This window comes from Dermochelys coriacea, chromosome 2 (genome assembly GCF_009764565.3).
Source record: "Dermochelys coriacea isolate rDerCor1 chromosome 2, rDerCor1.pri.v4, whole genome shotgun sequence".
NCBI classification, from domain to species: Eukaryota; Metazoa; Chordata; order Testudines; family Dermochelyidae; genus Dermochelys; species Dermochelys coriacea.
The window spans coordinates 102,559,000-102,585,926 of record NC_050069.1 but is presented as its reverse complement, the minus strand read 5'-3'; the positions used below and the strand labels follow the sequence as shown (position 1 = coordinate 102,585,926).

General features: G+C 40.3%; 2 long non-coding RNA genes across 2 annotated transcripts in view; one reads left to right on the top strand and one right to left on the bottom strand.

Moving 5' to 3' along the window:
- The window catches only part of LOC122458740, a 44,905-nt gene extending 22,798 nt beyond the window's left edge, over window positions 1-22,107 (bottom strand). The window contains exon 1 of the long non-coding RNA XR_006278951.1: window positions 21,754-22,107. This is a non-coding gene — a long non-coding RNA (uncharacterized LOC122458740). The remainder of the gene's footprint in view (window positions 1-21,753) is intronic.
- LOC119850972 overlaps window positions 1-26,598 on the top strand; it is a 66,609-nt gene extending 40,011 nt beyond the window's left edge. The window contains exons 4-6 of the long non-coding RNA XR_005291088.2: window positions 22,549-22,698; window positions 24,575-24,716; window positions 26,285-26,598. This is a non-coding gene — a long non-coding RNA (uncharacterized LOC119850972). The remainder of the gene's footprint in view (window positions 1-22,548; window positions 22,699-24,574; window positions 24,717-26,284) is intronic.
- The last annotated feature ends 329 nt before the right edge of the window (window positions 26,599-26,927 follow it).

Genomic DNA, 26,927 nt, shown 5'->3' with positions numbered 1-26,927 from the left:
GACCCTAGTAAAAAGATTCCTTCAGTTTTTAACTACAGGGTAAATTACGCTTTACTTTTGTTACCTCTGGTTTGACTTTTGGTCTTCAAAGAAAAGCTTTTCTTTCCGTTGTACTTAACTAAGCAGTGGGTATTGTGTACGAATGTATATAAGAATATCCATATGATCCCTAGCTGTAAGAATACATTTGAACATATTTATTTTATTATACACATGCACAAAGGTATACAATTTGCAAGGTGTGGAATTTTTAGGGGTTCTGCAGTGAATTCTTATTTACATTTCTGCTTTTAAATTTCCCAGGTCTTCCAGAAGACCTGGAATCTAACTAGTCAAGAGAATCAAAACCACAAGTAAATTCTCAGAGGATATTCCCATATGAATGAAGATTAGTTTATGTTTCACTGTGGTATATTGACTAATGAAATATTACATTGTATGTTTTCTCTTTATCTTGTGTATTTCTTTCATTGTTTCATCCCCCTTGCCCCAACTCTTTATTTCTCTTTTAGTTTATTATTCTAATTTTGTTTTGTCTGGGGCAAGTGAGAGTTTAGGTGGCCATTTACTTCAAGGGGATATTTTCCAAGAATTTGTGTTTCATTTCAGGGTCTGGTTCTGTACCGTCCTTGAAATATGGTTTTTCTTTTTTCCTCTCCTATTTGGCCTACTCCATATATTTCTTCAGGGCAATGAATCATTTAGCCTTGGCATATAATTTGTTTATTCAGCGGCTGTCTTTTATATAGGCAACACTTCTTTTCCTCTCCCATTAAAGATTTTGCTTTCTAATTGCAGATGTTTCTCTCCTGCATGTTGTGACCTTAACTAATATTCCCTGCTAGAAACTGGTTAAGCTCTTGCATGCTTGTACTGAGTTACCCTTATATTGCTAAAACCACATAGGAAGTTACACATATTCAACTTCACAACAGTCCCCTCATAGTTACTATGGGGTCACAGTTCTTTGTGTGTCCTGCAGGAACTGATCCTTTTATTTGCTTAGGATACCGCAGATGCTTTGTTCATAGCGGTAGAAGGGATTCTGCCTATACCGATTTACATGTCTCATTGATTTCAGCTAAGTACATACAGTACATGGTATTGCAGCAAAGGCCATTGGAAGTATCTCTGTTAGAGCAGCATGCTGCACACTCTGCAGCAAATCTGCAACACAATAAACCCTCTTCCTGCCGTATCTAGAGATATAGGAACAGCAGCAATGGGAAAATATCTTATGGGCTCCTACGTGATATTTTCCATTCAACTGTCATTTTGGCCTGCATGTTGTAGCCATTCAATCCTGGTTATTTATTAGAGAAATTTCATAATCACTGTTTTTGCAGGGTTTTTTGGCCAGTTCAAAACCCCTTTCCTTCATCTGCTCACAAATGTTCTTTCCTCTGAAGTCTGAATGTTAAAGCTGAACTTAGTGATTTAGGCCTGCATCCTTCCAACATGTAGGTATTTGGATAGTACCACATGGTTATTTGATGCTTAAGGAAAATTCAGGCAAGGAAGTATACCTTCAGTTTTCATTTTACATACAAGGTAGTTTATTAGGTATATACCAATCATTTGAGGGACCACATTCTACCCTGCAACCCCCATTAGAGCCAATGGGAGATTCATTGCCATCTGAAGTAGGTGTATTTGGCCCATGATATTTGCCAATAGACTAATGTATAATGCAATTTCTTCACTGTGATTTTTTTTTTGTTTTGTTGAAAGTGGGACTGTCTCTATAATTCAGCTAGATCTGGTAGTTGCCTAAGGCAGCAAAATAATAGGGGCAGAAAAATGTTTGGTGACCACTTATCATGGGAATGGCTGCAGGACTGGAAGGGGCAAGTGGCCTAGGGTAGCCAAAATTCTAGAACTGGTTCTAGCTGGAGAGACAGTATTTGAAATTTTTGAAATATGTAATACCTGTACATATTGTTGTACAGGCATTAGCATGACCTCTAATTTTGCACCCACACGTAATTGTGGGTGCAATGCTGCATGCACCATTACATGTAAGCACAAATGAATGACTTTTGAAATCGAGCTATTTGCCAGCTCAGTCTTGTCGTTAGATGTCTAACTACTACCATTTGAGCCTGTGATTCATTCAACATGAAAAATATATTCAGGCACAAAATAGGAGGCCGTTTTATAAACCAGAGCCATGAAATGGGAGGAGTGTGCTTCAGTTATTTGTGTGTTCTCTACATCTGAGGAATTTTGTACCAAGATGCAAAATTGTGATTTGTAATCTGCAAAATTTGTACTAATGATGCAATTGGCTAGACTTCAAAGGGAGATAAAAAACAGTTATCCCCATTGTGTGATAAGTTAGAACTATACACATATTGGTCTTAAATGCAACACTTTACCAATTAAAATGTATTTGTCTGGAAAGTACACTTTAATAATGCTTAGGGCTTATGTAGAGCTTTCCAATTGTCAATCTCCAGACAAAGGTAGTTAAGTATCAGGACTGACTGAATTTTTTCAATTCTGATTACCTATTTAATCAAAATTTTGAATGTTAACCAAAAAGAAGGGGGTGAAAATTGTTTCCCATTTTTCAAGCGGCTCTAGTAAGTATTGTCATTGTCACTGGGGAAATTGAGAAATAGCTAATTGAATAAACTTGACATAGGTCACACGGTAGGTCCGTGGCATAACTGAAAATAGTACCTAAATCTCCTGACCCTCCACCCCCATCCAACGAGTGCCCTATTGCAGGGCCTTCAGAAAAGCTCTCTTTCAAGGTTCATCAGTTCACAGGAAGGGAGCAGCATGGTGCTGAAATATATTTGTACCCAGGATTATTCTCGGTATTTACATATGTGGCACCTGTGGGATGTTCTTGTGTATCCATACCTGAAATTTTGTGGAATCTCTGAGTAAAGAGCATCTGGAGCTAGTGGGCAGGAATAATTTGAAAGAAGAGAGAACTGAGCCCAGGGTCTTAAACCAGAGCACGGAGTCTTCCTTAAACACAACAGAACTACTCATGCTAATTTTCCCCTACTTTTACTCACACCTTCTTGTCAACTGTTTGAAATGGACCACCCTGATTATCACTACAAACGTTTTTTTTTCTCCTGCCCACCTTAATTGATTTGTCTCATTAGAGTTGATATGGCAACCCCCATCTTTTCATGTTCTCTGTATGTATATATATATTCCTACTGTATTTTCCACTCCATGCATCTGATGAAGTGGGTTTTAGCCCACAAAAGTTTATGCCGAAATAAATTTGTTAGTCGCTGAGGTGCCACAAGTACTCCTCGTTCTTTTGGTGGATATATAGTCTCACTTATTCTACACCATATTCAAGCTTCTTATCCTCACCTTAACTCTGCCCTGCCTACAATTCTGTTTTCATTTCCTAGTAGTCCCCCACCCAGTCCCTGTCCTCCACCCATGCTGTTTTGCTTAACACTCATGCCCCTCCTGTTTGCAACTTCTTCCATGCCACCCCCTAAACTTGAACCTCCTTCCCTCTGCTTGTGCACCAGTTGGCCTCCTCCTCTTCTTTCAAAAGCCTTCCTTAGTCATACTTCTTGTATCACAATTTTGAATATTAATCCAACAAAAGAATAGTAAAATCTGTACAAATTTGGGATTAGACCATTTCCTGACAGTCGGTGCATTGGTTGCACAAAATGTGTGTAATTTAGAATGTTAACTCTTCGTTCCAGGGAATATGTCTGCCTCTATATTCTCTACAGCACTGCCCAACTGATGGTGCTTAACAGATGGATACATTTTGGTCAATGCATTTCTTTCACATAAATTCTTTGACTGTTATATGGTTATCATGCAAAAATCAATCTAGATCTTAATCAAAATGAAGAACATTTTAAGAATTCCCACCAGTTAGCGATCTCAGCACTTGCTAGCTCTGTTCCAAGATGAAGAGGTTAATCATTTGCAGACAGACAATAAGGAAAGAACCTCGTCTCCTCCTTCATCCTTTACGCAGTTCCTCCATCCAACATCCTTGTTTCTAAATCTGAATATTTATGTAATAATATGTAATTATACAGAAGAAAATCTCTCAGGGGTATAGCTGAAGTTGCTTAAATTGTGCTGATTTACAAAGATGAAGGATTTTTATATTTTTCACCCCAACTAGAAAAAAAAATACCTTTTTTTTCATAATGGCAAACAACCTCCTGCAAAGTCAACTCCTTTTCTGAAAGTCATTGCTAGTTTTATAATTTCTGAGTCATTAGATAACAGATAGAACTCCACACTTAGTGGTTTCAAATGTTTATGGTCTGCAATTCATTCTTAATGAGCTCTCTCCATGTCTTTATTCTTCTTCACACCCTCCTGCTGGGAAATGTCTTACTCTGCCTTGGCTTTTGTTAATGATTCCACAATCATTTCAGAGCCATTTCTTCTGCCTTATGTAATTCTGACACTGCATAAGAGCCTGGCTCTGCAGCCTCACAGTTGGAAACGTAACCTTTAATATATTAATTTCTCTTGCTCAAAACAATTTAACCTCTGTCTGGGTTTTGTGATTGCTAAGTGTTCCAATTAAATGCCTCTTTCATTTTTTGTCCTGGAGGGCTTGATCTTACCAGTATTATGTTTAACATACCCTACCTCGCAAATGATGAGCACTCCTGGGTCCCCTCAAGTGTTGTTTATCAATCCATTATCTATCTCATGAGTGCCTGTCCTGCTTTCAAAACAAAAAATTAATTAAGGTTGTTTTAAACACTAAATAACAAAAAAAATTAGTACACGTGGAAGCTAATAATTACAAAACAGGCGAAATAGAATCCGGGAGCAATAAATGCCCTTTTCCCCCTGATCAATAGTAACCAGTATATGGCCGTCTAAATGTTGAATCTGCCACATCAGGATGCAGCAGGTGTCAGGAGTTGTAAGAATGTGGAAATTAATCTCAGTAACAAAAAGTCTCCGTGTGCCTGTCTTTTTTATTTCTGAACCTGGTACTGAACAGAAAACCTGCCCACCGAGTTGTGGGGATTTTTGGAGAGGTTCTCCACTAGTGTCCTACAGAAAGAAATGTAGATGGGGAGGGGAATTTTAAATAAAAACATGAGCAAGCCAGCATCTCCTATCATATCGCTAGTATTTGGGCTCCTGATAAGAATGACCAGTCAGCTGCAGACCTTATCAGTGGTAAAGTTCCCTCTACTGTCTCAATACCTCTCTAAAGTCTGCTTGACCAAAGGTCAAACTCCTTTTCACACACATTCTTCCATGTCCCCTGTTGTACCTTCCCATGTTTGACTTTGATTAAAACAACTTAAAGAATTTCAGAACTAAGGTGTCAAGGTGTTTATCCACAACTGATATTCACCAAAATACGCCTGGAGTGGCAAACACTGTACGATAGCTTCAAGACAGGAAGTACAAGGGGAAGGGACACTCTTTTGTATTAGAAGTACTGTGTCACCATAGTTGTGAGATGACGTTTATGCTAATACAGTCTCAGTTGAATGAAACTTTATTGGCACAACAAGCTATACATGTATTGCCCAAGTATAAAGAAGACAGGGTACCCTCAGGTATCTGCAAGAGGAAGGCAAGATCCACCCACAGTAGCTTTGCATGGTCTGTTCAGGTTTTATCCCCAAAATCCATTTGTCATAACTCGCCATTTCTGACCAGGCATATGTGTAGAATCATTTTTTTTCTCTCTCTCTTTTCTTTCTTCCAGTTTTTGGCACAGTTTTTTCCTCATTACTATTTGATAAGAAGTCTTTTATAATTCCTAGTAATTTGGGGAAAATATCTTTCTTGCATTTCCTGGTATTACAGATATTGGAGCAGAAAGCGTGTCTCTGTCTCAATCTCTCCCCAGCACATTGGCTGCACTGTCTCTGGTGTCTCAGTATAGACTGCGGTTTGTACCTACAATTCCATACCTAGTTTATGGTCACTGATTCTGCATTTGAGGAGGGTCTGGTTTAGTTCTGCAGCTTTCACAGTAGTCGGATACTGTAACAGTTCTGTGCAAGGATCTGTAGCACTCTAGCTTGTTGCTATTTTGGATTTACTCATCCCATTGACTGCAAATACAGGCTGGGACTCTTGAAAGTGTAGGATCACCATTTTTTTCTTCCATTAAGGATGGCAGTCTAAGGCTTGTAACTAACAATTACCTTACACCTGTGTTGTCTCATGCTGATTTAATCTTCTGAACTTCCAATGTTGATCACAATGCCATTTTTTTCAGTATCCAAATATAGTAACTAGCCTTCTCTTAGATTATTTGTCTATGTCTCTGCTCTTTCTGGGGAACCAGTTATTTCTGTTCATCTGCAAAGGTCCAAATTCCCCTCTGCAGGATAAAAGTAACTTTCACTAGGGGGAGTCACTTGTATCCTTGGATGGGAGGCTCAGCATTTTATCTACAGTGCAGACTATTATTTTGCCTGGAATTTTGAAAAGAATTGGGTTTATTTCAGCTACTGTAGTTCTATGCTGAGCATTACAGAGCCCTCTCTGTTTTCAGTCTATCTAAGGAGACCTTTTTCATGGATCCAGGTGCTGAAGAATTATTCCACCTCTTCTGCCTCTCTGCTCAGTTTCTCCTCCTCAACTAAGGGACCATTGACTTATATGGTCTTTGGATCACACCATTGTATTTTGTAAAGTACATAGGTTCCAATTGTAGAAGTTGAAGGTATATGATACCTTGCAGGATCAGGCCTACAGTGGGCACTCCTGCATGCTTGAATAATGCTCCCTTGAAACAATTCACAGGCTCTGGGCACCACTGCAGTACTTCAGCTCTGGGGATGCAATGACTATACATGTCCAGCATGCACTATGCTCCCCAGAGTGTGCAGGGAAGGGCAAAACCCTTCCAAAAGTTGTCACACCAGCCATACTGTCCACCCTAAGGTACAAGTTGTCCAGGAGCTCCTGAAAGATGGTGAAGTTTCACAACCACAGTATAAACAATAAATACCTGAAGAGTCATAATCTGACCCAATAACTGCAGTCCTTCTCCCACCTCTGGTGCTCCCTGTAGGTTGTTGGCCAACCTTGGCAGGATCTTCAGTAGTATCTTCCTCTTGTCAAATGAACCACTTACTGACTATTAAATCTTTTTATCCTGGCTCTGAGCCCTTTAAACTCAGCCCTTCGTTCAGGCTCTCAGGTAAGCCCTGTCACCTTCTTGGGGTTCATGCCACTTTAACTATGGCCAGGAGGGGAACTCAGGTACACCCACTACCCTGGGTTCTAATCCAAGGGACTCTGTCCACAGCAGCTATGTACTGCCTACTCCAATCTGTTGCTGCTATTTCACTGGGCCTCTTCCTATGAGGCCCCTTTTAACTCCAGCCCTATCTCAGGGTCAGCATCCTCAGGTTCTTCTCTGTCTCCAGGCCAAAGAGGAGCACCCTTCTTCATTCTTCTGGTCCCAGCCAAGAACTGAATAGCTAATGCCCTGCAGCCCCTTTTCACTGAGCCTGCTGGGCTCTGATTGGCTGCTGCCATGAGGCCTTTCTAGAGGGCCTATAGGACCCCCTTTGCTGCTCCTTTCCTGACACTTCACTGCTTCCTGGATCAGGATGTAGTAGGAATGCAGGGCATCCTGTAGGGAAGTATTTTCAGAAGTCTCCCCTATTCTTTTGTGTCTATGTTCCCACTTATTGAGGGGATTTTTCAGCAGTAACAGATCATAACATTCCTCTCAACCCTGCCATGTCCATGGAAAGTCATTGAATAAAGTGTTTCCACTGCACATTTTGCACCTCTGTTTATCACATGACAGCTTCACAACAACTCCTGCACTCGTGGCCATGAAAATTTGATTTTTGTAATTACCTCCTATCACGGCTTCTCAAATACTTGTGTCTTGTTTGGCTCTTCACTGATTTGAGCAACACTGATCATATTACCTCAGCCCATCTTCTTTATATGCACTGCCTATAAAGCAGAAGATTGATTTTAGGTTAGCTTTGTTGGTCTTTAAAGCCTTTAATGGTGTAAGCTCTGGCTACATTTGACATGTCCTTCAGCCTCATCCTGATAAACATCTTTGCTTACATAACTTTTAAGGTTTCTATCATTACATATTAGCATGCAGGCAATGAAGCAAGTAGTTTTTATGCTATGCATCTGTGGCAAAGAATTTGTGTGATATGTTCATCTGAGCAAGTGGGTGTGCTTGTGTTTGCTTTGTACAGCACAAACTTTATGGTTTAAAATTTTTTCCAAATCCTTTTAGCAACCAAAATAATATAAAGAAGTGGCAATGAAAAGTTTGAGATAAGTAGATGTTGCGTGCTAGAGATGAAATAAAGGTTTTATGTGGTTATGTATTTTATAAATCAGTGGCATGAACAAAGCGGGAACCAAAACAGAAATACCCATTTCATAAGTGTGAAGACAGTTAACCTTTAAACAGATGGATAATTCCAGACAGCAGTGTAAAATTAATAGAGCCTAAACTATAGGTCTCAAAGCTGCAGAATACATCTTTGGAGACCATGTTTTTGAGATCGTCATAAATCAATTTTTTTCTTATCAGTCCCTTATGCGTACATCGACTACAAGGCCTGCTAGGTTATGAATATGTATGCCATGACATGCCAACTGATCCAATTCTACAATATCAAAGGTTCTGTGATGTTACTCATACTGTACCATCAGCGAGTTCACATTTCATATAAATAGTCATAACACCAGTATTATTGCTAGACAGGGAAAAGGTAAGACTTGGAAAATTTCTACTGAGAGCATTATAGCAAATTCAAGCAGGATTTCTCTTGGGAAGGCCATTTCCATCTTTATTTTATTTGCAAATCTTTTATTCATTAAATCACTGTTATAGACATTTTACTCTCCATGGCCAAAGTGTTTCAACTTTGGGGAGAGCAGCCTAACTGAGAGGCAAAATGTGAGCCAGGAGAAACCTGAAAGTATTTATTCCCTAGAGGAGAGCTTTCTTAACCTTACAAAATTGAAGTGGAGCCAACCTGTGGAAAAGTACATATGCCCGCGCGTGCACACACACGCACTACAAACATGTACACACAATTACCAACAACAAAAATAATTAATTAACATTATTATTTTGAGCTGCCTTCAGATGCACTATTGAAAATATACTTATGAACTGGATACAATTATAAATATGTGATGTGATCAAAACCAAAACCAGCATGGGGGCTGGGATGGAACTGTAGCTCAAAGAGTGATGTTACAGAGCTGCCAGCCTCAGATGTGCCAGTCCCTAGGTGACTTTCATTAGCAATAGGGAAGACATTGGCTGTGGAATAAACATGAAACTTGATCTGATGATCTCTTGCCTTGATACCACATAGACTGCTGGTAATTATGAAGCTGCTTGACAAGCAAACAGTGTCCATATTTAAAATAAAACAACAGACACAATCCTCCAATTTGGAAAAAGAAAAGGAGTACCCGTGGCACCTTAGAGACTAACAAATTTATTAGAGCATAAGCTTTCGTGAGCTACAGCTCACTTCATCGGATGCATTTGGTGGAAAAAACAGAGGAGAGATTTATATACACACACACAGAGAACATGAAACAATGGGTTTATCATACACACTGTAAGGAGAGTGATCACTTAAGATAAGCCATCACCAGCAGCGGAGGGGGGAAAGGAGGAAAACCTTCCATGGTGACAAGCAGGTAGGCTAATTCCAGCAGTTAACAAGAATATCAGAGGAACAGTGGGGGGTGTGGTGGGGGGGAGAAATACCATGGGGAAATAGTTTTACTTTGTGTAATGACTCATCCATTCCCAGTCTCTATTCAAGCCTAAGTTAATTGTATCCAGTTTGCAAATTAATTCCAATTCAGCAGTCTCTCGTTGGAGTCTGTTTTTGAAGCTTTTTTGTTGAAGTATAGCCACTCTTAGGTCTGTGATCGAGTGACCAGAGAGATTGAAGTGTTCTCCAACTGGTTTTTGAATGTTATAATTCTTGACGTCTGATTTGTGTCCGTTCATTCTTTTACATAGAGACTGTCCAGTTTGGCCAATGTACATAGCAGAGGGGCATTGCTGGCACATGATGGCATATATCACATTGGTAGATGCGCAGGTGAACGAGCCTCTGATAGTGTGGCTGATGTGATTAGGCCCTATGATGGTATCCCCTGAATAGATATGTGGACAGAGTTGGCAACGGGCTTTGTTGCAAGGATAGGTTCCTGGGTTAGTGGTTCTGTTGTGTGGTGTGTGGTTGCTGGTGAGTATTTGCTTCAGATTGGGGGGCTGTCTGTAAGCAAGGACTGGTCTATCTCCCAAGATCTGAGAGAGCGATGGCTCGTCCTTCAGGATAGGTTGTAGATCCTTGATGATGCGTTGGAGAGGTTTTAGTTGGGGGCTGAAGGTGATGGCTAGTGGCGTTCTGTGTCATTTTAATGCCCTAAGTACATTTGGATTTCTCATAAAAGCAGAAGCAATGAAATGGGGATGAGAGTTTCAAGTTTAGAAACTAGGGGAAAATATTTCCATGTAGTCTAATATGTCTTTATATTTTTTCCATCATCCTACACTATTCACTTGCTTTAGTCCTCAAACAATATTTTTTTAGTTTCTGTCAGTTAGATGAACATAGAGGGTCACGAGGAACTGCAAGTTAGTAGTTCTACATACCAGATCCAATCCTGTGATCCTTACATAAGTCATCATGCTAATCTCACTCACACTATCATAAATCAGGAGCAGCTCTGTGCATTTACAGTGGTACAAAACTGTAGTAAAATCCCATTTCCTTCAGTGACTAAAACCAGAGTGAGAACTGGGGCATTTCACCTGCAATTAGAAAATTAAATGAAGGAGCATTACACAACAACAGCTGGAAAATTTTAAACCCTCAAGTTTTCAGTAGGAAAGGATGCAATCTCAGTGAAACCCAGACAGCATGGACAGAGGTAATGCAGAGGTAGTAGTGACTTGCTTACTTCACGCAGAAAAAAATTATTTGAACAGACACATGCTGAATGGGATACACAATCTAAAGCTTCTACGCTATATGTGACCCACTCTGGCTGATATCTACAGCTGATGAATGTTCAGCATCATATTAGCATAAATGCTATTAAGTTTTGGCCCTGTATCTTCTTTAGTATTTTTTTAATAGATACATAATTATTGAGAGGAGGTTGTTAACTTTTTATAGACTTTAAATAAAGTCTATCAGGTCTTGCTATCTCATTTTGTTTAAGGCTTCTCCCAGCAGAGTGATTGTGGTTGTGCCCCATTACACTATTTTTAAAAAAATGGTGTTGCTGCTTCATGGAATGAGAAGAGACACATCCACTGTAAACTCTCTGGTGCACATAGATGAGGTACTCACACATTAGCCCAGATTCATCACAGGCAAAGCACAGACAAATCCAGCCCTCTTACTTAAGAAAACTTGGCACCCATTTTTAAGGCATGTTTTAACTTCTGCAACATCATAAAAATAATAAAGAGCAATGTCCCATATCAAGAAATGGAAATGATTTCTATTGGAATTTATGTATTCAATGTAATTAATCCAGATTTTTAGCTTTGTATTTATTTTCTAAACAAGAAGCATTCACTCAGGTCTGCCACAAAAACACATAAAAAAGATGTCCTTTATTGAATAAAATGAAGCAGTAGATTCTTCTGATAAGGGGCAAAGCCAAACTTTTCATAGTGTTTCAGCCTGTTTTGCTCCAACTGTTTTGTTTTTGAGCTTCTTAAAAAGACAGCCAATAGAGGCAATGCTGTCCTTCACAATCCAAAAGATTAAACAAAGTCTCAACTAATTGGCTTTCAGTGTGTCACTGTTTTTCCCAAGAAGGGGAACGCTTCAACCATCTACATTTTGCACATCTGTCTGCCTAAAGATATTGTGTAAGGGGAAGTTTAAGAGGGATTTCAGTCTTGCTATATCCTGAAAATGTCTTTAATACGGCTTTCCTCCAAAATACGTATCATAACTAGGTATGATTGGTAGTTTTGAACAGATACTACATTTGAATTGCCACCATGTCCTGAAACTATTATTTTTCCTGCTGGTTTAGTAGCTAAAATACATCAGTGTTTTCACTAGCATTAGCATGTTTACAATAAAAAAGAAGGTCCTACGGGAAGCTTATTTGCTTTCACTGCACAGTTTATAAATTAACAAGAAATGGAGACTGTTCTGAATGGCAGAAACAAACAGAAGATACATACTCACTGGGAATTTAATACTGGTAAAAACAAAATGATCTCTGATGATAGAACAAGTCCCTGACCCGTAAATGTTGATTCAGCAAAGGCCTTTCTAACTGTGACATAAAAGGAGGTCAAAAAAAGAAAAGGAGTACTTGTGGCACCTTAGAGACTAACAAATTTATTAGAGCATAAGCTTTCGTGAGCTACAGCTCACTTCATCGGATGCATTGGGTGGAAAAAACAGAGGAGAGATTTATATACACACACACAGAGAACATGAAACAATGGGTTTATCATACACACTGTAAGGAGATTTCAGAGTAGCAGCCGTGTTAGTCTGTATTCGCAAAAAGAAAAGGAGTACTTGTGGCACCTTAGAGACTAACAAATTTATTAGAGCATAAGCTTTCGTGAGCTACAGCTCACTTCATCGGATGCACTGTAAGGAGAGTGATCACTTAAGATAAGCCATCACCAACAGCAGGGGGGGGGGGGAAAAGGAGGAAAACCTTCCATGGTGACAAGCAGGTAGGCTAATTCCAGCAGTTAACAAGAATATCAGAGGAACAGTGGGGGGTGGGGTGGGGGGGAGAAATACCATGGGGAAATAGTTTTACTTTGTGTAATGACTCATCCATTCCCAGTCTCTATTCAAGCCTAAGTTAATTGTATCCAGTTTGCAAACTAATTCCAATTCAGCAGTCTCTCGTTGGAGTCTGTTTTTGAAGCTTTTTTGTTGAAGGATAGCCACTCTTAGGTCTGTGATCGAGTGACCAGAGAGATTGAAGTGTTCTCCAACTGGTTTTTGAATGTTATAATTCTTGACGTCTGATTTGTGTCCATTCATTCTTTTACGTAGAGACTGTCCAGTTTGGCCAATGTACATGGCAGAGGGGCATTGCTGGCACATGATGGCATATATCACATTGGTAGATGCGCAGGTGAACGAGCCTCTGATAGTGTGGCTGATGTGATTAGGCCCTATGATGGTATCCCCTGAATAGATATGTGGACAGAGTTGGCAACGGGCTTTGTTGCAAGGATAGGTTCCTGGGTTAGTGGTTCTGTTGTGTGGTGTGTGGTTGCTGGTGAGTATTTGCTTCAGATTGGGGGGCTGTCTGTAAGCAAGGAGTGGTCTATCTCCCAAGATCTGAGAGAGCGATGGCTCGTCCTTCAGGATAGGTTGTAGATCCTTGATGATGCGTTGGAGAGGTTTTAGTTGGGGGCTGAAGGTGATGGCTAGTGGCGTTCTGTTGTTTTCTTTGTTGGGCCTGTCCTGTAGTAGGTGACTTCTGGGTACTCTTCTGGCTCTGTCAATCTGTTTCTTCACTTCAGCAGGTGGGTATTGTAGTTGTAGGAATGCATGATAGAGATCTTGTAGGTGTTTGTCTCTGTCTGAGGGGTTGGAGCAAATGCGGTTATATCGTAGCGCTTGGCTGTAGACAATGGATCGAGTGGTATGATCTGGATGAAAGCTAGAGGCATGTAGGTAGGAATAGCGGTCAGTAGGTTTCCGATATAGGGTGGTGTTTATGTGACCATCGCTTATTAGCACCGTAGTGTCCAGGAAGTGTATCTCTTGTGTGGACTGGTCCAGGCTGAGGTTGATGGTGGGATGGAAATTGTTGAAATCATGGTGGAATTCCTCAAGAGCTTCTTTTCCATGGGTCCAGATGATGAAGATGTCATCAATGTAGCGCAAGTAGAGTAGGGGCATTAGGAGACGAGAGCTGAGGAAGCGTTGTTCTAAGTCAGCCATAAAAATGTTGGCATACTGTGGGGCCATGCGGGTAGCCATCGCAGTGCCGCTGATTTGAAGGTATACATTGTCACCAAATGTGAAATAGTTATGGGTCAGGACAAAGTCACAAAGTTCTGCCACCAGGTTAGCCGTGACAGTATCGGGGATACTGTTCCTGACGGCTTGTAGTCCATCTTTGTGTGGAATGTTGGTGTAGAGGGCTTCTACATCCATAGTGGCTAGGATGGTGTTTTTAGGAAGATCACCAATGGACTGTAGTTTCCTCAGGAAATCGGTGGTGTCTCAAAGATAGCTGGGAGTGCTGGTAACGAAGGGCCTGAGGAGGGAGTCTACATAGCCAGACAATCCTGCTGTCAGGGTGCCAATGCCTGAGATGATGGGGCGTCCAGGATTTCCAGGTTTATGGATCTTGGGTAGCAGATAGAATACCCCAGGTCGGGGCTCCAGGGGTGTGTCTGTGCGGATTTGTTCTTGTGCTTTTTCTCTGTGTGTATGTATATAAATCTCTCCTCTGTTTTTTCCACCAAATGCATCCGATGAAGTGAGCTGTAGCTCACGAAAGCTTATGCTCTAATAAATTTGTTAGTCTCTAAGGTGCCACAAGTACTCCTTTTCTTTTTGCGAATACAGACTAACACGGCTGCTACTCTGAAATCTGTGATTATGCAAGGCACTGAATTTAGCCGTATAGAGTGGAAATCTGACAACTTCATGAAAAAACTCGCACAGATACAGACAGACATCATCTTCCTCTCCAAATGCAAACAGATGGACATCATACCGAAAGGACTGAAGGTAAAAAATCCATTACAATCTACATACCACACAGACTATGCTGACAGCTTGTGCCACACACTCTCAAGGAAACTGCGGAACCACCTGATCAACATCCTCTACAGCAAACAAGGAAAGATTAAGAATGAGCTCTCAAAACTGGATACTCTCATAAAGAACCAACCTTCCACACAAACTTCCTCGTGGCTGGACTTTACAAAAACTAGACAAGCCATTTACAAAACACACTTTGATTCTCTACAAAAGAAAAAGGACACTAAGCTATCTAAACTACTATATGCCACAAGGGGCCACAACAATGGTTCCCGTAACCCACCCAGCAATATTGTTAATCTATCCAACTATACTCTTAGCCCAGCGGAAGAATCTGTCCTATCTCGGGGCCTCTCCTTTTGCCCCTCCACCCCCACGAACATGATACAGTTCTGTGGTGACCTAGAATCCTATTTTCGACGTCTCAAACTCAAGGAATATTTCCAACACACCTCTGACCAACATATTAACCCACAGAGACCTTCCTGCCAACACTACAAAAAGAAGGATTCTGGGTGGACTCCTCCTGAAGGTCGAAACAGCAGCCTGGATTTCTACATAGACTGCTTCCACCGACGTGCACGAGTTGAAATTGTGGAAAAGCAGCATCGCTTACCCCATAACCTCAGCCATGCAGAACACAGTGCCATCCACAGCCTCAGAAACAACTCTGACATCATAATCAAAAAGGCTGACAAAGGAGGTGCTGTCATCATCATGAATAGGTCGGAGTATGAACAAGAGGCTACTAGGCAGCTCTCCAACAGCACTTTCTACAAGCCATTACCCTCTGATCCCACTGAGAGTTACCAAAAGAAACTACAGCATTTGCTCAAGAAACTCCCTGAAAAAGCACAAAAACAAATCCGCACAGACACACCCCTGGAGCCCCGACCTGGGGTATTCTATCTGCTACCCAAGATCCATAAACCTGGAAATCCTGGACGCCCCATCATCTCAGGCATTGGCACCCTGACAGCAGGATTGTCTGGCTATGTAGACTCCCTCCTCAGGCCCTTCGTTACCAGCACTCCCAGCTATCTTTGAGACACCACCGATTTCCTGAGGAAACTACAGTCCATTGGTGATCTTCCTAAAAACACCATCCTAGCCACTATGGATGTAGAAGCCCTCTACACCAACATTCCACACAAAGATGGACTACAAGCCGTCAGGAACAGTATCCCCGATACTGTCACGGCTAACCTGGTGGCAGAACTTTGTGACTTTGTCCTGACCCATAACTATTTCACATTTGGTGACAATGTATACCTTCAAATCAGCGGCACTGCGATGGCTACCCGCATGGCCCCACAGTATGCCAACATTTTTATGGCTGACTTAGAACAACGCTTCCTCAGCTCTCGTCTCCTAATGCCCCTACTCTACTTGCGCTACATTGATGACATCTTCATCATCTGGACCCATGGGAAAGAAGCTCTTGAGGAATTCCACCATGATTTCAACAATTTCCATCCCACCATCAACCTCAGCCTGGACCAGTCCACACAAGAGATACACTTCCTGGACACTACGGTGCTAATAAGCGATGGTCACATAAACACCACCCTATATCGGAAACCTACTGACCGCTATTCCTACCTACATGCCTCTAGCTTTCATCCAGATCATACCACTCGATCCATTGTCTACAGCCAAGCGCTACGATATAACCGCATTTGCTCCAACCCCTCAGACAGAGACAAACACCTACAAGATCTCTATCATGCATTCCTACAACTACAATACCCACCTGCTGAAGTGAAGAAACAGATTGACAGAGCCAGAAGAGTACCCAGAAGTCACCTACTACAGGACAGGCCCAACAAAGAAAACAACAGAACGCCACTAGCCATCACCTTCAGCCCCCAACTAAAACCTCTCCAACGCATCATCAAGGATCTACAACCTATCCTGAAGGACGAGCCATCGCTCTCTCAGATCTTGGGAGATAGACCACTCCTTGCTTACAGACAGCCCCCCAATCTGAAGCAAATACTCACCAGCAACCACACACCACACAACAGAACCACTAACCCAGGAACCTATCCTTGCAACAAAGCCCGTTGCCAACTCTGTCCACATATCTATTCAGGGGATACCATCATAGGGCCTAATCACATCAGCCACACTATCAGAGGCTCGTTCACCTGCGCATCTACCAATGTGATATATGCCATCATGTGCCAGCAATGCCCCTCTGCCATGTACATTGGCCAAACTGGACAGTCTCTACGTAAAAGAATGAATGGACACAAATCAGACGTCAAGAATTATAACATTCAAAAACCAGTTGGAGAACACTTCAATCTCTCTGGTCACTCGATCACAGACCTAAGAGTGGCTATCCTTCAACAAAAAAGCTTCAAAAACAGACTCCAACGAGAGACTGCTGAATTGGAATTAGTTTGCAAACTGGATACAATTAACTTAGGCTTGAATAGAGACTGGGAATGGATGAGTCATTACACAAAGTAAAACTATTTCCCCATGGTATTTCTCCCCCCCACCCCACCCCCCACTGTTCCTCTGATATTCTTGTTAACTGCTGGAATTAGCCTACCTGCTTGTCACCATGGAAGGTTTTCCTCCTTTCCCCCACCCCCCTGCTGTTGGTGATGGCTTATCTTAAGTGATCACTCTCCTTACAGTGTGTATGATAAACCCATTGTTTCATGTTCTCTGTGTGTGTGTATATAAATCTCTCCTCTGTTTTTTCCACCCAATGCATCCGATGAAGTGAGCTGTAGCTCACGAAAGCTTATGCTCTAATAAATTTGTTAGTCTCTAAGGTGCCACAAGTACTCCTTTTCTTTTTGCGAATACAGACTAACACGGCTGCTACTCTAAAAAAAAAAAGAGGTCAGTATGTGGTCTTTAATACCATAACACTGCTAGTGATGATGATCAAGGTTAAATCTTGTTGATGAAATAACAATTAATTATTTGTTCTTTTTTATTACTCTCTGTTGTAGTGACTGGAAGCTGCAGTGAACTGAATCATCACAGTACTGAATTCTCACTGGTTTTCTAATACAGTATTTTAACTGTTTCATCAATGTTGAAATGTTGATACAACAATACTGACTTGAATTATTAGAAATACTATTGCTTACCCAATGATTCTGGTCTTTCTAGGACAGATAGCCTAATAAGTATATAAACAAGAGGAAAGGCACATGACATGAGAATCTCCAAGACAAAAAAATGCATCATTATAATACCCACCGTTTGGGGAAAGTGGGAGAGTACTTTATTGTAGGTTTCTAGGATTACATAACACAATCACATTCCTTTTGACTATATTTTACATATGGCCATCACATGAAAACCATTATTCAAAGGAATATGCAAGATATTCCAACCTTTGTGAACATGTCTTCAGTCAGCTGAAAACTTTCAAAAGTTTGCAGTTCAAGAATCAAACAATTCATTCTTATATTTTGAATTTTTTCCATTCACATTCCTACCACTATTTTGTAAAATTTGAAGTCATCTTTAAGCAAGGAACAAATCCCTTCTTTTGGTATTTACCTAGACATCAAATACCAACTATAGTTCTTCACTGAGGCCCCGACTCAGGAAAGCACTTTAATATGTGCGTACAAACAAGCATGTCCTGGCACATGCTAAAGTGCTTTCCTGAATCAGGTTCTGAATGCTGACTATAAAAAAGTAATCTCACAAGAACTAGCAGTCTTGGATAGGTTGCTACCTCCACCAGTAAACAAGGAAACCAGATCATAGACTGGAAGTTTTAGAAAGTCTATGGGACTGGAGTGACTGAAACTTGAAAATGTGGATTCCATTGAAATGCAATTACTGGCAACTTCACAGACTTGAAACATCTCTGTGTGATTACTTGATGGGTGGCAAAAATTTCTTTTCTTTTGGTTTTAATCTTCATAGATGTTCATAATCTTTAAGGCCAGACAGAACCATCATAATCATCTAGTCTGACCTCCTGTACATCACAGGCCACAGAACCTCACCCCCACACTCCTGCAATAGTCCCATAATATCTGGCTAAATTACCAAAATCCTCAATTCTTTATTTAAAGACTTTAAGGTATAGAGAATCCACAACTCACTCTAGTTCAAACCAGCAGGTGACCTGTGCCCCATGCTGCCACGGAAAGCAAGAAACTACCAGGGTCTTGGCTTACCTGACCTGTTCAGCAGATTGAAGAAATAGATGATGGGAACTTAAATGTTTGGTACAAAATAGAACTGAGAAATTCATAGTGAATTATTTATTTGACTAATTTAGCCCTCTCCTTTCTGTTTATTAAGTATTTGCAAAGAAATCCAATGTTTATAATAATTCTATTATTCAGAATTGTTTGAATACTTTATGTGAACATGTGTGAGCCTATGGCTTGAGCACAAGCTATTTGCTATGGCTCTGTATTCAGACTGGTACTGTTTTGGCCCCCTAATTGGATGACTGAAGTTTTTAGAGTGGATTGGAGGGGCCTTTGAGCATGTACACAGGGATATGCAAGAAACCTCCCACTTTCTTCTAATTCTCCCATAATAGAATCATAGAAATGTCCAGCTGGAAGGGGTAATCTAATCCAAACCCCCACAGTACAGCAGGACCAAGTCTACCTAGACCCAATCTTGACAGGTGTTTGTCTAACCTGTTCTTTTAAACCTCCAGTGACGGGGAGTCCACAGCCTACCTTGGAAGCCTATTCAAGTGCTTAACCATCCTTATAGTTAGAAAGATTTTCCTAGCCTAAATATCCCTTTCTGAAGATTAAGCCAATTACTTCTCATCCTATCTTCAGCAGATATGGAGGACAATTGAGGACCCTCCTCTTTATAACAGGTCTTAACACATTTGAAGACTTATCAGGTTCCCCCTTCAGTCTTCTTTTCTCAAAACTAAACATGCCGTTTTTTTAACCTTTCCTCATAGGTCGGGTTTTCTAAACCTTTTATCATTTTCGTTGCTCTTCTCTGGACTTGCTCCAATTTGTCCACATCTTTCTTAAAGAGGGGCTCCAAGAACTGGACACAGTACTCCATCTGAGGCCCCACCAGCGCTGACTAGAGGGATACAATTACCTCCCAGGTCTTAAATATGACATGCCGGTTGATACACTGCACAATGATTTAGCCTTTTTTGCAACTGCATCACACTGTTGACTCATATTCAATTTCTGATCCGCTATTGCCACTATAATCCTTTTCAGTGGTACTAGTGCCTAGCCAATTATTCCTCTTTTTGAAGCTGTGCATTTGATTTTTTTTATTCCTAAGTGTAGTGTTTGGCATGTGTCTTTATAGAATTTCATCTTGTTGAGTTCAGACCAATCCTCCAAATTTATCAAGGTCAATTTAATTCTAATCCTTTCCTCCAAAGTGCTAGCAACCCCTCCAGGACTCCGCTAGATAGTTCCCCCCAGATTGACAGTGAACCATTGATAACTATTCATTGAGTATGGTCTTTCAACAAGTCTTGGACCCACCTTACAATAATTTCATCTAGACGATATTTCCCTAATTTACTTATGAGAATGTTACATGGGTCTATTCCAAAAACCTTCCTAAAATCAAGATATATCAAGTCTACAGCTTCCCTCCACCACCCCATCCACTAAGCCAGTAACCTTGTCAAAGAAGGAAATTAGATTGGTTTGGCTTGATTTGTTCTTGACAAATCCATGCTAGCTATTCCTTATAAGCCTATTATCCTCTAGGTGCTTACAAACTGATTGCTTAATAACTTGTTCCAGGTACTGAAATTAGGCTGACCGGTCTATAATTCCCCAAGTCCTCTTTTTTCTCCTTTTTAAAGATAGGCACTATGTCTGCCCTTCTCTAGTCCTCTTGGGTCTTACCCATCCTCCATCAGTTCTCAAAGTAATCAATGATGGTTCCAAGATTGTTTCAGCTAATTCCTTAAGTACTCTATCATGCATTTCATCAGGTTCCACTGACTTGAATATATCTATCTTATCTAAATATTTTTAACCTGTTATTTCCCTATTTTGACTTGCAGTCCTTCCCCCTTGTTGTTGATAATATTATTTGTGTTAAGTGTCTGGTCACAATTTATCCCTTTAGTGACAACTGAGGTAAACTGGCATTAAACACCTCAGCCTTCTTGATGTTGTCCATTATTAGCTCTCCTTCCTCACTAAATAATGAACTTACACTTTCTTTCATGTTTCTCTTGCTCCTAATGAATTTATAGAACCTCTCCTTATTACCTTTTATGTCCCCTGTGGTTCTTGCTCTTTGGGCAAAGGGGATCAAGTTGCCAGAGAGAACCACCATACACAATAAAATAATCTCCCTCTTCCCCATCCCCAGTAGCTAGTTTTTTCTCCAGTTTGGTGCCTCTACCATGCTTTCCCCTGGTTCTGGTGCTCACTACTGTGCTTATTTTAGGTAACTGACTATGATATGATACCATAAGTGAGAAATTGGGCTACCCACTAAACAAAAACAGAGACGGAGATAGACTGAAGCAATGAGTAACTCAAACTCTGCGCTTATTAGTAAACTCTTATTACTAAGGTACCCCTTATGTTCTCTATGCACTATCCCCTTAGAAATTACAAATATTGCAGCTGAAGAGACAGAGATGAACTGGAATCTACCTCATTATACATTCAACCCACAGCAGGACTAGCTAGAGACATTTGCATGGGTACTTCCTTGAGAGAAAATCTCACTAGACCTTGCTCAGGCTCTTACTCAGAACATTGTTGCCACACTGAAATAAATTCAAGGATCTAAGTCGAGAGATCCTTCTGTTAAGATGGCGCTGTGACGGGATTCCTAGGGTACAGCCTGGGACTGTGGAACTGCTGTGCCCCGTTAATGCTCCAGCTTGGGCTGTCTCTCATAATGCTTTGTAGTGACAAGCAGCAAACCCCTCCAGACACTGTTATCACTCAGCACAACAGCATGTGGAGCCCCACCCAGCTATAGTGCACGAATGCTCCCAGAGCCACTCATGAATCACACAGAGAAAGGCACTCACCAAATCTCCCCAGCTCCCAGCCTAGTACATCAGGAATATACCGTCTTGCACTGTTCAAGACCCTTTCTTGAGCAATACAAGTTTATTAGTTGGTTAACCACTTCATTAATGGAAAGTGGATGTACACCAGTCTTTGTAAACTTGAGCAGATTTACCACACACTTCAGGCGATCTCACTGGCAAAGATAAACAGTAAAACAAGTTTAGTGACTACAAAAGATAAATTTTAAGTGATTATAAGAGTTAGGCAAAAGGTCAGAGTTAGTTACCAAAAGAAAAGAAAAGAAAAGAAAAGAAAAGAAAAGAAAAGAAAAGAAAAGCACAGTCTAAACTCTCAACATCTAGATTCAGCAGTTTTTCTTACCTCATTGGAAATTGCAGTTCATAGTACACAGGTTGCATTTTTTTGGCAACAGCACATATCAGTCCATGCATTACAACAGACGGAAGACCATGTGAAAAATCACTTGTCGTCAAGTGCGATGTAAAGAGAAGCCCATCTAGGATTCAAGAAAGTTTCTGAGAGTTAGGGGCAAAGGAAATTTTTAAAGAAGGTAATATGGTCAACTAAAAAGAAGGAAAGGTTATAATGGAAATCCATTTTTAACCTTAACCATAGTACTTGCTTTTGTTTGTGCTATATAATGAGCATTTGCATAATAAATATATCTATGTATTTGCATTTAATATGCTACATAATATAAATTTAGGAAATTCTATAGTAGCTGAGTTCTTTTTGTCTTTATGAAAATGGCCCTACTATTAACAATATTTTCTAATTAAACCAATCTGCAGGTAATATTAAGGTCAGAAGAAGGATGGAACTATCACCTGTATGACACAATACTCTCTGATCAAAGACCCATATTCATGGCTTCAACTCCTCAAGCATTCTGATATTCAGCAAAATGAAGTGCCTGGCATGTCCTAGAGGTTAACTTCAAGGTCTGTTGGGCCACATTTTAAAAACATTTTAATAAAAACACAATATTTGTCCCATCCATGTGTTATCAAATCTGATAGTGAGGTTTTTGTTTGTTTGTTTTCCTCCTGCAAGTTCCTGCCCTGTGAATAAATGTATTCAATGTTTTAAGATCATCTAAATCACAAAACACAAGGAAAAAATATGTTCAGTGCTTAAACCATGAAAGCTACACATGATGCCTCTTTATTTTGCATAGTTTCTTTCATACAAACTCCTTCCATATACTTTGTAACATTCATATAATTACAGACTTAAACAATGAGTTAAAATGTTACAGAGTTAAATAATGAAGGGCCAGATTTCCCACCGATCCAGCAGAGGATTGTGTGGTAGAACAGCTCTGGAGGATTCCCTCATGGTGTTTCCCTGCATGGTTGCTTCTTCAGGTTTACCCCCCTGTTGCAGTTTCTTGGAAGCCCTCCAGATTCTAGGGTGACCTGAGAGACTAGGGCCATCTATGCAGCAGACACATGACCCTTCTGAAGCTCTGTACATCTTTCAGTCCATGAAAGGCTCTTTCCCATTCTCCATAGTTATCACTACAGACCCTCCTTAAAAGGGGATCGCACCAGCTACCTACCTCCATAGATAAGTTTCAAGCTGCATTATCTTTCCTTAGCAACTTCATGGTCAAAGGTGGTGAGGGGGCTAATGCTTTCCTCTGATAAATGCATTCCTAAATTAGATTTAAAACCCATCAAAATCCAGAGAACTGCCCCATACACTAAACACACAAAGAGCAGCATTTGCAATAACTCAGTAATGGGCCACCTGTGCTGACAGAGACTCTGTCTTCTTGCAAAAACAAAAAACACTCATGTTTTTGTCAGAGACATGGACATGACAAATTTATTCTCTTAGCCAAGGTACACAATACCTGATTGCTTATGAACCTTTCCAATACAGTTGCAGCTGGAATGTATGGGCTGTGTATTTGCTTAGTTTTTCTTATTAAATATAGATTTGTGGTAAATCAAGAGTTGCTAAAATATTATTAAGGTGATATTATTAAGCTAATCATATTTCCCTTTGATAATGGTCCTGTGGTCAAAACATGAGTATTCAGAGTACAAAAGGAAGCAGGATCCAGTTCTACATGCACTTCCCAATAATTAAAAAAGTAAACACAAAAGTGTTACATGCTCTCACTAGCTGCTACTGCTGCTAAGTAGTCCCACTTTTACACAGATTTGGTAGCCAACTTCTCTCAACTGACATCACTTTCTTTCCTCTATTCCTCCAAATTTTCCTTTTCTCTTTAATCTTGTATCTTTGGAAGCAGCACCTCATCTTCAATTGCTATAAGAAACTAGAGGTGTCATTGGACCATTACTTTACATATTGACTGTATCTGCCCGGGAGGATAGTATGCCATATAAGGATGACCAAGTTCTTGGCTGGTAGGGGTGAGCAATGTAGCTTTCCCCCTGGGCTCCTAGAGCACAGGGTATTGCTATAGTCATTGTCCACTCCTCATTCCTCTTTGGCCCTCTCAAAAAACACTCAAAAGCCACAAACTACTGCCCCCTTTCCTTCCTGGTTCTAGTCTCCCACAACTGTCCAACTGTGCTCCTATACCTAACCCCTTCCACTTGCTGTCTCTATTGCTCCTCTCTTCAGACTACTCCCCCGCCCAACTGGTTCCCCCATTGAATGGCCCTTACTGACCTGCCTCCCAGCTACTAATTCCCTAACAATAAGACCACACGCTGGCAGTTGGGAGGTGTGTTGCATGGCGAACACAAGCTAGGAAGTCAGGGAAAGGGAGCCACTTATTTAGAAAAGGGAAAACAGCTTTTCCAGTTTAAAGGGTTGTTTCTGTTCCTATTCATGCAGAAAAAAAGCACAAGGTCTGGAGATGATGGCCTGTTGAGCTACCTACGAGACAAAGTAAATTGGAAGCTGTGCCAGTTACTGATGACTGACAGGTACACCCTGCCTCCTGGACTGCAAAGATTGGAATGGTGAAGTGGGGCAGGTAGGAGAAAATGCTTAGTTGACAAGGTCGGGCATTAATACTGAGCCTTGTATTGTACAGCTCTGTGTTATCACATTTAGAACATGTGGATTCATGCTTCAGACTACTGAAAACATGTCTGAAATTTATAGCTCCGAAATGCACAAAAAGAAGAAAAACTTGTAATAACTATAAAAATGAAGGGTATTTGTAATGTTAAGCATACAATGATTTTAAATGCAGATCCGCCTTCATGAAGCTCTGGGTAGACCTAGGTCAGGTGGCAGAAATTAGGCAAAATGATATTCCTTGGACTCCACTTTTCATACTTGGTTCATCACAAATGTTAAAAGCAAAAACATTCAGCTCATAAAAAGGGTTACCAGTCTGACAGAATCAGACTGATATCCTCCTGCTAACTGAGCATATGTGATGCTATGTTTATTGGGGATGGATGAGCTAAATAATACAGTAATAACTGGCTGAAAAGCACAAATACAGTAGAACTTCAGAGTTAGAACACCAAGTTACGAACTGACCAATCAACCACACACCTCATTTGGAACTGGAAGTACACAATCAGGCAGCGAAAGAAAGAAAGAAAGAAAGAAAGAAAGAAAGAAAGAAAGAAAGAAAGAAAGAAAAGCCAGTACAGTACTGTGTTAAACGTAAACTACTAAAAAAAAAAAAAAGGGAAAGCAGAATTTTTTCTTCTGCATAGTAAAGTTTCAAATCTGTATTAAGTCAATGTTCAATTGTAAACTTTTGAAAGAACAGCCATAACATTTTGTTCAGAGTTACAAATATTTCAGAGTTACAAACAACATCCATTCCCGAAGGGTTCATAATTCTAAGGTTCAACTGTATTGTCCATAGTGAATATAAAAAAATTCTGCTCTTCAAATTTTTACCTGTCTATTCACACACATATAAACTAGCCCATTTGCACTGCCATTTCCCCCATCTCCCTGCCAGCATTTGCTTTTGTAAGCAGTCCTTGCAGCGGCATATGGGGAGGCAATCGGGTACTTTCCTTCCTCTAGTAGGATAGATTAAACAGGACTTAAATTTCCCCTTGGAAAAGAGCCGTTCCTCTAGTTCACAGGGCATAGGACATGAAGCCCCATCTTATCCAGCTTCCCAGTAGAGCTAGTCCTATATATAGGACTATTTTTTCATTTTGCTCAAAAATTTTCATTATTTTTTCCAAACAAAATGTTTAAACATTTTTGCTGCATTTTTGGTGAAGAAAAAAAAAATCTACCTTCCCTTGATTTTTCCATCTTTTTTCAGCAGGAAAAAGCATCAAAGTGGTTTTCCTTCTGCTTTTCCTTATTTCTCCACTTTTTCCCCCTGGCTATTTCTAGTGGAAAGAAGGGATAAAAAGCTCTAAAAGTGGGAGAAAAGGAGATTTTTTCTATCAAAACAAAAAAATTTGAAATTTACTGAAAAGTATGCAGATTATTTTCATTTCAGTTTTTCATCAAAAAACAATATTTAGAAGAAACTGTTTTTGACAATATGTTTGTCATTTGAAAAATTTCAATCTACTCTTCTTTCCTATGTTTTCTCTGGATCCGTTTCACCAGCCGGTAGCTACTTACCTGTTGCTAATTGACCTACTCTTCTATCGTTCACGGTGGTGACAAGGAAAGACCCAAGACATCTTCCATCTGACGGGTCAACTGTTCAGCAATGCTGGGACAGGAAAAGACCCCAATCCTGCTACTGCAGCCTTTCATTGACAGAAGACCGTGGACTAACACTGAGACCAGATTGCACTGTGCAGTAACTCTTGAAATGTCTCTTTCTGCTGGCTTTTTTAATTTGCCTTTTGTTTCTGGAATTGTTGTTCCACCCATTATTATTTCTTCCTTGAATTATGAAACTGAATATTGTAGTGTTCTACAAATAAAATGTGTTCTACAAATAAAATGATCAACGGTTGGCAGTGGTGAACTAGATTGCTTAATAGGTCTCCCATCTCTAATATCTATGATATGATGATAAGCACACCTAGACTGCAGGAAACCATTCACAAAAGCAATCAGATAATGAGGAACATTCTTCTCAGAAGGTCCATCCTGTATTTGAACAGGGGAAGCAAATTAAAAACTCAGGTTTTGTGGTCGCTTGGAAATCGTGCACATGGTGACTAAGACTCTTATCAGAGACAGCACTGAAATAACATTTTCTGCTAAAAAGCTTCAAGAAATACATTACAAAATTATT